The sequence below is a fragment of the Schistocerca americana genome, chromosome 3 (genome assembly GCF_021461395.2).
Source record: "Schistocerca americana isolate TAMUIC-IGC-003095 chromosome 3, iqSchAmer2.1, whole genome shotgun sequence".
Taxonomy (NCBI): domain Eukaryota; kingdom Metazoa; phylum Arthropoda; class Insecta; order Orthoptera; family Acrididae; genus Schistocerca; species Schistocerca americana.
Genome location: NC_060121.1, coordinates 395,554,828 through 395,569,429, shown reverse-complemented (window position 1 = coordinate 395,569,429; position 14,602 = coordinate 395,554,828).

Genomic DNA, 14,602 nt, shown 5'->3' with positions numbered 1-14,602 from the left:
TTTTGCAAGTACACAATTATTGTTTTGTTTTATCACACAAATGTATTTCACCACGGTTAACATCCTCATTGTGTCTGTGTGTGTGTGGTTTTTTTTTTGTTATCTTCTTGAAATACAGGTTTTTGTTGTGCTAAGGGATACGAGAGATCAGATTTTGTTTTCATTTACATTTTTTGTGCACTTTTATTTCACACTATGAGTGACCTGTGGCTGCCAATCAAAATCAGCCACAGGTCTAAATTAGTACACGATGTCATCTCCAAACATGAGGGATGCTAGAAAATGGTCTGAACTGAAGTTTTTGTTTATTATCCGATCTTTAAAATGTATACATTCTTTTTAAAGGTCGGATAATAAACAGAAATTCGATGCAGACATTCCTCATGTTTGAAGGTGACGTGGTGTACTAATTGAGACATGTGGCTGATTTTGGTTGGCAGCCACATGAGACACACAGTGTAAAATAAAAGCTAAAGTGCACATAAAATCTAAATCAAAGCAATATATGATGTATCATATTCCCTGGCCTACAAAAATCTGTATTTCAGGAAACTAATTTAAAAAAATACACTGAGGGTGCCAACCGTGATGAAAAATGTTTGGGACGCAAACAAAAACAATAATTTGTGTACTTGCAAAAAGGCATACCCACCCTTAATTCATTATTATTTTTCTACAAGCACGGGATCTGAGCTCAATACTCCAATATGATATTTCTTTATTACTTCTTAATTCCATTACCTGTTATCATATTTCGTTCCCGAGAAATTATTTTTCTACAACCACGGGAACTGAGCTCAATACTCCAATATGAAACTCCTTTATTACTTCTTAATTCCATTACCTGTTGCCATATTTCGTTCCGAAGAAATTCCTGATCATTTTACTTTTCTGCTTTGCTATTTCACCTAATTGTTTAGCTCTACTTAACAAAAGAGATTCTGAAGTATGTCTACATAGGACTGTGTTTTAAGGCGTCTCTAGGAAGAGATTTGTCTGCATTGTTCCATCTTCTATGGATTCAGCTAAGATGGCAAGGGCGCCCGCAAAACTCAAACGATCAATGCTCAGATTATCCCCTTTTTCAGAATAGAGAGTTTTTAAATTCTGCTTTCTTCTGTTCTGTTCTTTTGTCATTATTAATACCCCCATTATAGTTAATAATAGGACACACTGCTGCCGTTATTGTATGACAGTGTGGAAGAAATCAACATTACTTCTATGATGCACTGACAGGTAGATGGTCCTTGTATTAAAGACCATTTCGTATTGCTAGTTTAAATGGGCGGAAGCGTTTAGAGGGTGTGGACACACTAGTGAAAGCGTTCCTAGTATTTGTCGTTGTGCAATACTGATTCAGTAATTTACAGTAGTAAGAAAATTCCGCTTCGTAGCAAAAACGCCAAAATTATAGGATTCGGTCATCACTAGCTATCTTCGGATCATATGATTCAAGCAGTAGTTCACTCTTCACTGTGTGAAAGTACAAACGATTACCGTCTTGTTTTGTGAAACAAACTGTACTGTGATGTTGTTACTTCTTTCAGAATAATTCGTGAGGTTCAGATGCTTTGCGGAAAGACGATCCTTTCTGTGATAGACGAGGTGCAACAGCGAAACCATATACTGGCATCGTTTTTCTGTCCCCGTACCGTTATTCCTCAGCTATTTGTACCATTGAGGGCTATAATGACTGGCGAGATCTTAAAAGTGAGTCCCAGATCTCAAGGATTCTTAGATAAAGGTCTCCGGACGGTCACGTGGCAATACCGAGAGAGAAGAATATTGTGTTCGTTGTATGAGTCTGGTGCATCGTATTGCATCTGCAGTACCAAACTGAGCGGAAGCTGGCGCCACAGTGACGCAACGAACTGTTACAAATCGGTTACTTCAAGGATAGCTCTGAGCCAGATGCCGTTTTAAGTGCATTCCACTGACCCCAAACCACCGCCATTTGCGACTTTAGTGGTGTCAAGCGAGAGCTCATTGGAGGGCAGGACGGAGGTCTGTTGTGTTTTCTGGTGAAAACAGGTTCTGCTTCGGATTCAGTGACGGCCGTGTGTTGGTTAGATGGCCACTTGAGGCCTGCAAGCAACCTGTCTGCGTGCTAGACACACTGGACATACGCTGGAGTTATGGGCTGGGGTGCGACTCCGCATGGCACCAGAAACACGCTCGCGATTATCCCACGCACCCTGACTGCAAATATGTGCGTCCATCTCGTGAGTTGCTCTCTTGTGTTGCCATTTATGAACAGTATTGCATGGGGCGTTTTCCAGCAGGATAACGCTCGCCCAGATACCAGTGTTGTAACCCAACATGCTCTACAGAATATCTACATTTTGCCTTGGTCTGCTCGATTATCAGATCTGTCTCCAATCGAGCACGTATGGACATCATCGGACAACAACTCTAGCGTCATCCACAAAGCATGATGCGTCCCTGTATTGACAGACCAGGTGCAACAGGCCTGGAACTCCATTCCACAAACTGACATTCAGCATCTCTTCAACACGTCTGCAAGCTTGTATTCAACATTCTGGCGATAACGTCGGTTATTAATGCACCAGCATTTCACATTTACGATGGCGTATTTCGAGCTTACATTAACCTGTGATCTTGCAATGTTAATCACTTCAGTATATTATCTAGGCAAATGTATTCCCGAAATTTCATTTCTCTACATTAATTATCTTTTGATGCTGCGTTTTTCCCCGCTGGTGTAGTTAAAACGCCTGGAGATCGGAAAACAATCGCTGAGAAAATTAAAAAAAAATAACTGTTTCTACTTCTTCATACTAAGTGGCTTGTTTACCTACATATTTTGGTACTGAAATTATTTCCCTCTCGTTATAGTATCTATGGTTGCATAACTTCTTCACAGATCTATTTAGCGTACGAGAGGCAATATAATTAAAGTTTGGGATTTACATGCGTGGGAACCGGCTATCTTCGCCGTGAGCGTCATCCGTGAATAGTGCGCAAAAGGGAGAGGATGGTGCTGGTGGTACCTGCTATTTTCCGTAATGTGCCCGACGGAGTGCTTTAATGATGATGAAAACCCAGTGTCGTTTCGACATCATATGTGATTGGTACTCATGTAAGCAACTTTTTTAAAGTGGAACTGCACTTTATCGATCTAGAAATAATTTCGTAAACACTTTCCTAGGAACGACTGAACTGCAATGCAAAAAAATTCTTAGCTGTCTCTTTCTAAATGGCGTGACACACTCTCCTATGACACGACTTAGTTGTTTGGTGTGTTTCTTTCGTGGTGTACGTTAATGAAATGGGACACAGTGCTGACTGTCACTGGATGTTTTAAGCGTCACAGAGGAAATGAAATGGTACGTGTGTGTAAAATATTCACCAATAAATCTTTTACAAGTTCGTTTTGTAGAAAAGATAAGTTTGGGTGACCATTCACTACGACAGCGTTTAGTTGACAGCTGTTTTTTACTTAAGAGGAGATACTTTCATTTTGCTCCAGCAATCATGACGAAACACGACTGAAAGTCGCATATTTTCACGAACCTGCCTTGTACTGCGCGATGTTTCTGTGCTAGGGACTAGATGAATGTCGACTGGCAGACGTCTGGCGAACCTTGTACGTGAAGCGGAATACCTAACGTACCCGTCCTAATTACTGTGTCGAAGCTCGCGCAACATTGGACGGGCGGGAACCCGACACCCTCCCAAATGCCACCGTAATAATTCTCTGCAGCAGTCCGGTACTAATAAACTGGCCGGCGCAATTGGTCCCCAGGCATCCAATTAGGGGCATAGTTCGCAATGGCTGCGTCGAAGCCGTGGGTGGCGTGCAATGGCAGCTGGACTACGTCGATGCAAAATTAGGGAAGGTTGTTTGGTGAAGAGAACATTGTGCAAAAGCAGGAATGAGGCTATGTAACTGCTTAGTTCTTAGTGACCTTTCACAGTTCTAAAAATTTCGATAGATAATGAAAACAAGAGGCATGTTCAAGTATTCTTTTTCCTGGTATTATTCCAAACAAACGATTCATTTCTTTTATTATAATGAATGACTGGCTCAGAGGCGCAACACATTATTATTCGTTCAAAATTCTATTTTATTTAAATTCCGTTTTATTCTTCTCAACTGAGGTAGCTTTCGAGCTCGTGGTGAGTAGGTGGGTATTTGTTGTTGTTGTTGTGGTCTTCAGTCCTGAGACTGGTTTGATGCAGCTCTCCATGCTACTCTATACTGTGCAAGCTTCTTCATCTCCCAGTACCTACTGCAACCTACATCCGTCTGAATCTGTTTAGTGCATTCATGTCTCGGTCTCCCTCTACGATTTTTAACCTCCACGCTGCCCTCCAATACTAAATTGGTGATCCCTTGATGCCTCAGAACATGTCCTATCAACCGATCCCTTCTTCTAGTCAAGTTGTGCCACAAACTCCTCTTCTCTCCACTTCTATTAAATATCTCCTCATTAGTTATGTGATCTACCCATCTTATCTTCAGCATTCTTCTATAGCACCACATTTCGAAAGCTTCTATTCTCTTCTTGTCCAAACTATTTATGTCCATGTTTCACTTCCATACATGGCTACACTCCATATAAATACTTTAAGAAACGACTTCCTAACACTTAAATCTATACTCGATGTTAACAAATTTCTCTTCTTCAGAAACGCTTTCCTTGCCATTGCCAGTCTCCATTTTATATCCACTCTACTTCGACCATCATCAGTTATTTTGCTCCCCTGATAGCAAAACTCCTTTACTACTTTAAGTGTCTAATTTCCTAATCTAATTCCCTCAGCATCACCCGACTTAATTCGACTACATTCCATTATCCTTGTTTTGCTTTTGTTGATGTTCATCTTATACCCTCCTTTCATGACACTGTCCACTCCGTTCAACTGCTCTTCCAAGTCCTTTGAAGTCTCTGACAAAATTAGAATGTCATCGGCAAACCTCAAAGTTTTTATTTCCTCTCCATGGATTTAATACCTACTCCGAATATTTCTTTTGTTTCCTTCACTGCTTGCTCAATATACAGATTGAACAACATCGGGGATAAGCTACAACTCTGTCTCACTCCCTTACCAACCACTGCTTCCCTTTCATGCCCCTCGCCTCTTATAACTGCCATCTGGTTTCTGTACAAATTTTTCGCTCCCTGTATTTTACCCCTGCCAACTTCAAAATTTGAAAGAGAGTATTCCAGTCAACATTGTCAAAAGCTTTCTACAAGTCTACAAACGCGAGAAATGTAGGTTTGCCTTTCCTTAATCTAGCTTATAAGATAAGTCGTAGGGTCAGTACTGCCTCACGTGTTCCAATATTTCTACGGAATCCGAACTGATCTTCCGCGAGGTCAGCTTCTACCAGTTTTTCCATTCGTCTGTAAAGAATTCGCGTTAGTATTTTGCATCCGTGACTTATTAAACTGTTTGTTCGGTAATTTTCACATCTGTCTTCACCTGCTTTCTTTGGGATTGGAATTTTATATTCTTCTTGAAGTCTGAGGGTATTTCGCCTGTCTCATACATCTTGCTCACCAGATGGTATTTACTATTCCATAAATAAGGCGTACGTCATCTGTAGAGTGTTAGTACTGGACAAATGTGCAAGATCTTGTGTCGCATTAGTCTACAAGATAGTCTGAAAAACGAATCTAAACTATATAACACGACAGTAGGACGAAGTATCGTGTCCCACTTCTGAGTACTTGCAGTGCTTCTCTGAATCAACTAGCACACAGCAAGTAAACCAAGGGTAATTTAAAATCTGAGTTAGCCAGTTTGACAAAATGGTCGTTGAGAACGTGAATTTCACACTAATTCCTGGATTCAACGACGTGTAAGCACAATACGAAGGATCCTTAGTTGTTGTTAAATGTGTGAGCTATGATGGGATTCTGTCTTCATTTATTTCTACTCCATAGATAATAAACACGTCATTCACAAAACAGTTTCTGTAAACGTCCAACATCTGAGGATAAGCATTGGGCGGCACGTGAGTTTGTTATTGGCAGAGGAATAATGAAAAAAATATTCCGCAGTCAATAAATCGAAGCTGGTTTCTTGCGTCAGCCACTCTAAAACTCTATTTACATCACGATCTCAGCATTCAACAGCGACCACATTGTACGGATTTACTGCAGTTTTTCAATCTAGCTACGCTCCTTGCGAGCAGTGTTGGCGTAGACATTGTGACATATCGAGGTTTGTATCGCTCCGAGGAGCGTGCATGGAGGGCCTAGGTGGTTAAGGCGACAACAAGCGATAAGCGGGAAATCCAGGTTCAACTCCCAGTGTGTCACCAATAGGTAATATTTTCACAGCTATTAATGCTGATATCAAAATAAATTCGCTGTTGGTGAACAAATTTTGCTACATCCCTTCATTCAAAGTTCAGTAGTAAAATCTCATCTCTCTTAGAAAAAATTCCCACTATCATTTTTACTTCCGTAGCTTTTAACGGATATTTTAAGAATTGGTTTTTGGGACACTGAACCTCGCCCTACTACAGGTTTTTGTACGCACCAGCTGAGAGTTTTTAGCATATTCTCAGTTTTTGTGCCCTTCGTTACTTTAGGTGGATATAACAGAGAACCGAGACTTATTATTGCTCCGCAAACCGATGAAACCTCCTTCCATATATTTTCACAAAACCCATGTGCTGTTAGAATATATTCAACAGGCCAGTCCTACTCCTTGCATCGAATCGTTTCTCTCTTAATGTCCGAATCTACTGACGGCTCCCCACTGCGACATATTCAGATTTTGCCATTTGATCTTCAAGTCGCCTTCAGAAAATCGTCCTTAACTTGCATGCCGTGAGTGAAATATCTTCATCATTTAGAATCACCAACTGATTTACTGCAAACAGTTCGATGAAGTGATGATTCTCCCCTAGTTCTATTCCCATTATTGAAATGTCTTCTCCACTTTCCTAAACGTAGATGCTCAAAAATAAAAAAAAAGGGGAGAGTTTAACATCGCTACTTCAAGACTTTAGTGTGTGTATAAGCCTTCCAAATATTCATGTTTACTTTAGCTTAGCATATTTTTAAATTCTAAATTCAATTGTGTTCAGGGATTATTTACATGTTCAGCTACACTTCTCGGATTATACTTCACCTCTCTGGACACACTACCGAAAACTGCCATTTGGTGCAGGATCTACATTTCTGTTCCAGTACATCCGCCATCGTCATGTTCCGACAGCAACAGTATCTTGACCTCAAAAAAAGTTATAAGAAATACTTTCAATATTAGACCATTACTCAGCGAATTTTAATATAAAAATAATAAGGAAATTTTCTTGGTTTGTGATCAGAATATTTCGTGTCAGCTGTAATTTTAAACTGCTCGTCGTGCATGAGGAGAGTAATAACGCACATTGGACGATTGCCGTAGTACGGGGTCTTTGTTTCGTCGTGAAGGACATTATACTTTGGTAACCTAGGTTGAAGGGTGTGTTACCACTTACTGCGACGCAGTGTGACTTAAGCTAATATGATAAATTAAATTAACCCAGAAGGAAGTCCAGGGAGACGTAAATTTCACCCTTCACGTCCTCCGCTCTCTTCCAGTAAATCCATCTCCAGATAATTCTACTAGTAAATAAAGTTTTCTTTCTCCATTGCTGGTGGTTAATACAATATCCATCGTATTCTTTAACTCCAGAGCACTATTTTCGAAAGCTCAGGTAATGAATGATTTATGAAAATACCATCCTACCTTTACGGTTACCACAGTAGAAAAAGATGAGAAGATATTCAATAACTTATGCATGAAAGATCTGTCATATTTCTACGGGCTGTAGCACTTGGTAATAATAATATACGGCAGTGCTCTTTATGCATTCATTAACTAAGTAATTAAGGGAATCTGTCGAGTTCGAAACAATGGCATGGATCTCTTTCGACTGTCAAGTATCGGCTTTTGCTATGTCTTGTTCGCGTGTTGGTTTAGTTTTCATCAACAACTTTACTAGAATTTACCCTTTTTCAAGATTTAATAATATCCATTCGGATGAGGCCATTTTGCCTGATCACGTTTTTTCCAGCACTGTTTCTAAAATATTCTACTTAAGGTTTCCCAGCTGTTAAATTCCGACACAATACCGAAACCAGGACATTAGTAGATTTTACAAATAAGTGGCTGCAAACAGGGCGTGTGGGCACGTCGATCAAGAGAAGGTCTGGATAAATGTATCGTCTGCATTAAGAAACGCTTATCTTTAAAAGTTTAAATTACAATAATTAATCATTTCGATAAGCGTCGTCAATGCGTTAATCACAGTCGCGCCCCAAACCGGATACGCCGGATAACCGAAGCCGTGCAGCTGCTGAAAAATGTCGTCGGATGATCATAAAAGTCTCTTTCCCATAAATCCAGAGCGGATTGTTTTCGGTCCTATATAATCAAAATATCTCCGCCGGATTCACCATTCAGACGAATGGGCGAACCACAAATGACAGCTCTCCGATTTTGTGATGCCGGCCGCCATTCTACATCAGGTGACAGATGTACACAGCCACTGCACGGGACATGCGAGAAAATAAAAGCGGAACGAGAGAAAACCGATTTCGTCAGAATTTATTAGAGCCCGCACGATAATAAAATGGCTTACGCCGGCAGTGCGTGGTGGGAAGCGAAAGGGAGGAATAGAGAAATAAGGGAAGAACACGTGTGGACTGTCAGACGAATTGAGACGTTAAGAGATCGGAGCGAATATTACGCAACCGCTGCAGACCCGGAACTGCGAGCATCGGAGGCAGATGGCGGGCTGTAGGAGGAAGAGGATGGGGGAAGAGATGACGAGTTGGAAACAGGGGAAACATGGCGGGTGTAGCTGGGACAGGGAACGGAAATGTGAAAAAGAGTGCTGCAAATTTCTGAGAAAGGGCGTGAAATACTGGCAGAATTTTAATAAAGCGATGGAGAAATGTAGGGGGGGACGCGATGCCCAAAGTGCTGCGGGTGGCGGTGGAGCGCAAAGTTCGCCACGCATAAACGGATCGCAACGTGCCACAAGAAACAACGGACAAACGTAGCAGCAATATCACAGCCAATATCCCTCTCTGATAAGGCGGCAAAAAAGCCGACAGCCTCGCTACAACTTTAATAAGGCGAAAGAAATTTGCGTCAAATCAAATAATGCCTCGGTTCATTGTAAAACAACTAACGATTTTTTTTTTAAAGAAGACAATGCTTTCTAGCTTCTAAATATTTTTGAAAAATCATGATTTGGCACTTAAGCTGTATGTCACCTTATTGAAACTGCTCCATGGGCTGACGAATCGAAGTTCGTACTGTTCCTTTAGACTCTGGATCTAATGTTCTATGGAGTCCCCGAGAACCTTGGTGACTACAAAAGTGCCGCGCATGAGCACACGCATTTAAGTCTCTACTTGACGCTCAATGAATAATTAAGGAAATTGTTGCAAAGAATAAGTTATGGTGGTGTGTTCGCTGGTACAGTTAGGATGGTCACACTACCTACTAAATGAATACAGACATTGCGAAATTCGTACCACATGCGATGACAAGACTAAAACGACGATAATAACATTTTATTTTCCTGTGTGGGGATCACAAAATGTGTGCGAGCGCTATGGGGCGTGGACGCTATGACATAGTGAGATGTGGGTAGGTCCGGAAGGCGTGCACGGATAGCCGAAGTAGTTGTGGAAACCGCTTGCATTAAGCAGGAAATCCGGATTCGTGTCCCGGTCCGCAGCAAATATTCCAGTGTCGCTAATAAATTGCAGTTTGCGAATACACTTCGTTTAAAATGTTTTGTCGGGAGAAAGAAGCTTATGCCCGAAGTTAACATTGCTAAAATAAAGATGAACGAAGAATGGAAGAAATGGACATAATGAGTCCAATACGTGTGAGGGGAAAGAAAATTACATTACAATTCTTGCACAAGTTTTGGTGCACCTCATGCAACTTCTGATGAACTACTGCTCTTTCCGAAAGCATAATCAGAGCTAAGAAATGGTTACAGGCAAAACGTAAATATCTAGATTTGAAGGAGAGAACTCAATGATGAAAATATTACGGCTGCTTTGGTTCGGAAAAAAGTTCGTTTGTATCCTATAAATTACTCGAATACTGCCCTCCATCCCTCAATTTTAGCAATGTAAAGGAACCTCGGACTGGATATAGTAAATTGTCGACAACAAGGCAATAAGACAATAATTATATATACTAAAATGGTATCTGTTCTTTCGTACATGTCCGAAAGAACAGATATCATCTTAGTACTATATATATAGTTAAGGCTCACCGGCCACTTGGCCATTTTCTTCTTCTGTGCGGATGCACAAAAAGTGCCGGAACTCTTGCGGGAATCGGCAACGCGCCGCGAGTAATGAGTATAATGGACAGGACGCTACGAATGTAGTGCGGGACAATATGTTGAGAATGTGGGTGTCGCGGGAGGCGTGCCAGAGATAGGTCCCTGCAGTCGCACTATCCTCTGTGTCCTCAGTGGCTCAGATAGATAGAGCGTCTGCCATGTAAGCAGGAGATCCCGGGTTCGAGTCCCGGCCGGGGCACACATTTTCATCTGTCCCTGTTGACGTATGTCAACGCCTATAAGCAGCTAAGGGTTGTCATTTGATTGTAAAGGCAATTCAATTATCTATTTCAAATAACAACTCATAGTTAAAAGAAAAACTAATGCGAGTACAATACTAAGCGTGTTATGCGTGATACGAGAGAGGTATAATGATACTGTAGTATGATATCATGTATAGCAGTGTATCACAAGAACGTTGAACAGACACTTCGTTTCTCAACATTACTTCATATTCAGTATCATCCCTGTATGAATAATTTTTTCTTAAATGAAAAATAATGCTTCTAAATGATTCTCAATGTCACCTTTGGAAAAAAAAATAGTTCTTTCGGAATCAAATGTAGTGTCGGTGACTCGTAAATCCGTAAATGTGGTAGCTGAATCTGAAAAATGAACGACACTAAAAATCTAATGTAGAAACAACACATCGGTATTGTGCACTGATAGGGGGCGGAAGGGCAATGGTCCCAAATGACGTGCTACAGATGGAGTCGTAACAGTATTAAATCCCTGGGCCCGTAAGAGTTGTATTTGAATTTCTGCAAGAGGATCTCTTCTTTAACACCGTACTCAGTAAAACATGTCAGAATAGCATTCTGGAGCACAGTTTTAGCAATGTAGTGAGCTTCGGCGAGGTCATACCTTTTAACGAGCTCACCGAGACGTTGTATGTTAAGGGGAGCCGGAGGTGGTCAAATCCAAAAAATTACGATATTTTTTGCTACCGAAAATTAATTGGAACACTCCTCTTTAATGTAAACTTAGAATTATTGTTCTACTCGCCCTAGAAGTGGAGTTATTACCATTTTCCCCCACGCCTGCAGAGGAAATGGGCGGCCGCTGAATGCATCTAACACCCTCTGTGACTTCCTGGCGAACTGCTTAGGATTTTCTCGGCCTGTTACGCATACAGCGCCTTATGTTACGCATACAGCGAGTGTGCAAGGGTTGGCTACATTGTTTTCTGTGACAAATGAAGCGCTAAGAGCGCGGAACATCGTCTCTTTGCTGTTTACCGTTTCGAATTAGTTCAGTGTTGCGCCTATTGTTGGTAGTATTATACTTCTTGTGTAAAGCGTTGTTCTGGTTACGATGCCACGTTTTAGTAACCGTGTATATAAGAAGAGCAAGAACGTAGGGAAAAGAAAATTAACACTAATACCAAGTTGCGATACTACAATTACTGAAACAGTGCGTTCTTCTGCTAAGCAACACATGGCCGGCCATAGCCCTGTGACATCTTCTAGCAAGAAGCTGACTGGTGGAAGTGACAGATTTCGTGAATATGTTAGTGACAGTGATGATATTAACGAAGTACTGAATATTGGATTATTATCTTCTGTGCTGAAAGAAAGTGTTCTGTGCAAAATGTGTTCAAGTGTAGGAGTGGGACTAGAGATAACAAAGCACTTTGGTTTAGCTTGTGAGATGAATATAATCTGTGCATGTTGCAAGTATCAAGTGACTTTCTACAATTCAAATGCCAGTCTCTTTGGTGAAAATGGACGATCTAGAGTGTTTGATGTGAATGTTCGACTTGTGTATGGTCTTAGATCCATTGGAAAAGGGTCTGCTGCTGGTAAACTGTTTTGTGGTATTATGAACTTGCCATCGCCTCCAAGCAAATTTGGGCACTACTGTGAACTGGTAGGATCCTCCGTTGAAGATTTGGCTTTAAAAACCATGAAGGAACCAGTGGAGGAATCTGTAGAAATGAACAGTGGTTCTAGGGATTTGGTAGTGGCATTAGATGGTTCCTGGCAAAAGAGGGGTCATAAATCCCTGAATGAAGTTGTAACTGCTACTTGTGGTGATAGTGCTAAAGGGATAGATGTTGCAATATTATCAAAACATTGTAGGTGCAAAAATAAAATCATAGGAGAGCACAGTGGAATCTGTGAGGCAAATTTTAGTGGATCAAGTGGAGCAATGGAAGTGGATGGAGTGAAACAAATTTTTGAACGTTCAGTTCCCAGATACAACGTTAGGTAAAAATACTACCTTGGGGATGGTGATTCCAAAGGTTTCAAGACTATAGAGGAACTGAAACCATATGGAAATGAATTTGTAGTTTAAAAGTTGGAATGCATTGGGCATGTGCAAAAGCGTATGGGTGCACGGCTTCGAAGGCTCAAACAAACTTTGGGCTCAAGTAAGCTCAGTGACGGAAAGACAATAGGAGGGAGAGGCAGGCTTACTAATGAGGTGATTGAACGTCTAAAGAGATACTACGGGTATGCTATAAGGCAAAATACTAGTAATGTTAGTGACATGTGAAAAGCAGTGTGGGCATTGTTCCTTCATACTGCATCTTCCAGTGAATACCCTCAACACAGCCTATGCCCAAAAGATTCCTGGTGCAAATATAATGCAAAAAAGGACTATGATCACAAACATGGTTTGCCAGCAGCTGTGATAAATGCAATAAAACCAATTTTTCATGACTTAGCACAGCCTAAAAGGGTGTTTTCAAGCATAAAAACACTGCACTTTGGCATTTATGATGCAATAGCAACCTACAACCAAGGGAACAGTGTGAAGTGTGAAGTTCTGAAGGCATTAGGATTTACAGCTGGGGTGAACACTGTACGAGCACTAAGAAATATTGACAGAGAAAGGATAAGAGGAGCAGAAAGAAGAGAAAGGCATATGAAGTATGATGGAACAACAGGCCAGAAAAGAAGACAGAAGAGGGAGCTTTTGGAGGATGAAGAAGAAGACCCTGATAATCCGTCCTATAGTGCAGGAATGTATTGAGAAACTTTGATAACCACCTCCCGTAAATTAGAATTTTTCGAATATAAGGAACATTTTCTCAAAATCCACTCAAGCTAGAGAGATGAAAATTTTTTACAGCACTCCTATTGGTCAAACTTACATTGTACACAGCCATTTGGCAATTTGTTCAGTAGTTTCATTTCAGTTTAATTATAAAGCAAATATTTGTAAAAAAATACTAAACCACTCTACATGTAAAAAAATATTCAGTTTTTTCTATTTTGTAGTTTATTCATGAATGTTCCTCAAACTTGGTGATTTTAACATGGGCAGCATAGGCACCTCCGGCTCCCCTTAAGCGTGTTAGGTTGTGAAGTATTTGCACAGTATGAGTCGGTTGTTTTTGTGGCCTTGTGACTGGTCAACTCAAACAGGCCGCGAGAATGAGACATGGAGAATAAGTACTAATTAGGTACTGGTGTTTCGAACTGGATTGTGGCAGTTCCTGACACTAGAGGATACAACTCGCATCACAGTCAAAGTCTGTCGATTTCAGGGAATGGAAGGCTCTCATATGGGCGGCCTGACTTTTAATCCGAAAATGGAGTCACTAAAGCCTTCACTGTTTGTCATTTATCATAATTAAGACCTCAGTGAGGTAACTATAGTAGTGATTCTGACACGGGTGTGGTGTTTCTTAATGGCGCTGTCAAAGTTATCAATAAAAATATTGCTATACCTAGCTTACAATGATTGTTACATTTGACTTTTTTGCAGCATCTGTCCATGACATCACCAAGATCATTCATTTGCCGTTCCTTCAGTGTCAGGGACAATGACCATGCACAGATTTCTCGCTTAGCTGTGAGATGTCTGATAACTCTCCTCTGGGCAGAATGGTCGGCAGACATGCCTCCCACCTCTCCCGCCCCCTTGCTTCCCGCTCTTTCCCTTTGAGCTTGAATCGGAAGGTATGGGATGATGTGTGATGCGTCCTACGCTACCGGCAGTTTCCCATATGACCAGATATCATAATTAGTGGAAGTAACGTGGAGCTCTGTTTTCCTAGACGGCATCCAACATACTGTCTGTGTGCACGATTGCAAGACTGCGTTGTAACAAGAAAAGACCACGCAAGAAATTGAAGTGATTTAGAAGACAAAAGATCTGTAAAGAAGTGTCTTGTAGTTATGATCACACCCAGTGTAAACTCTATAATGTGCGATTTAAACTTTATTAATGTGGGACCATTGCTGCAATTCTTTTGCACTAACTGGGTGCTGTTACTGTGATAACGCTTTGGCAGTTTTAATAATA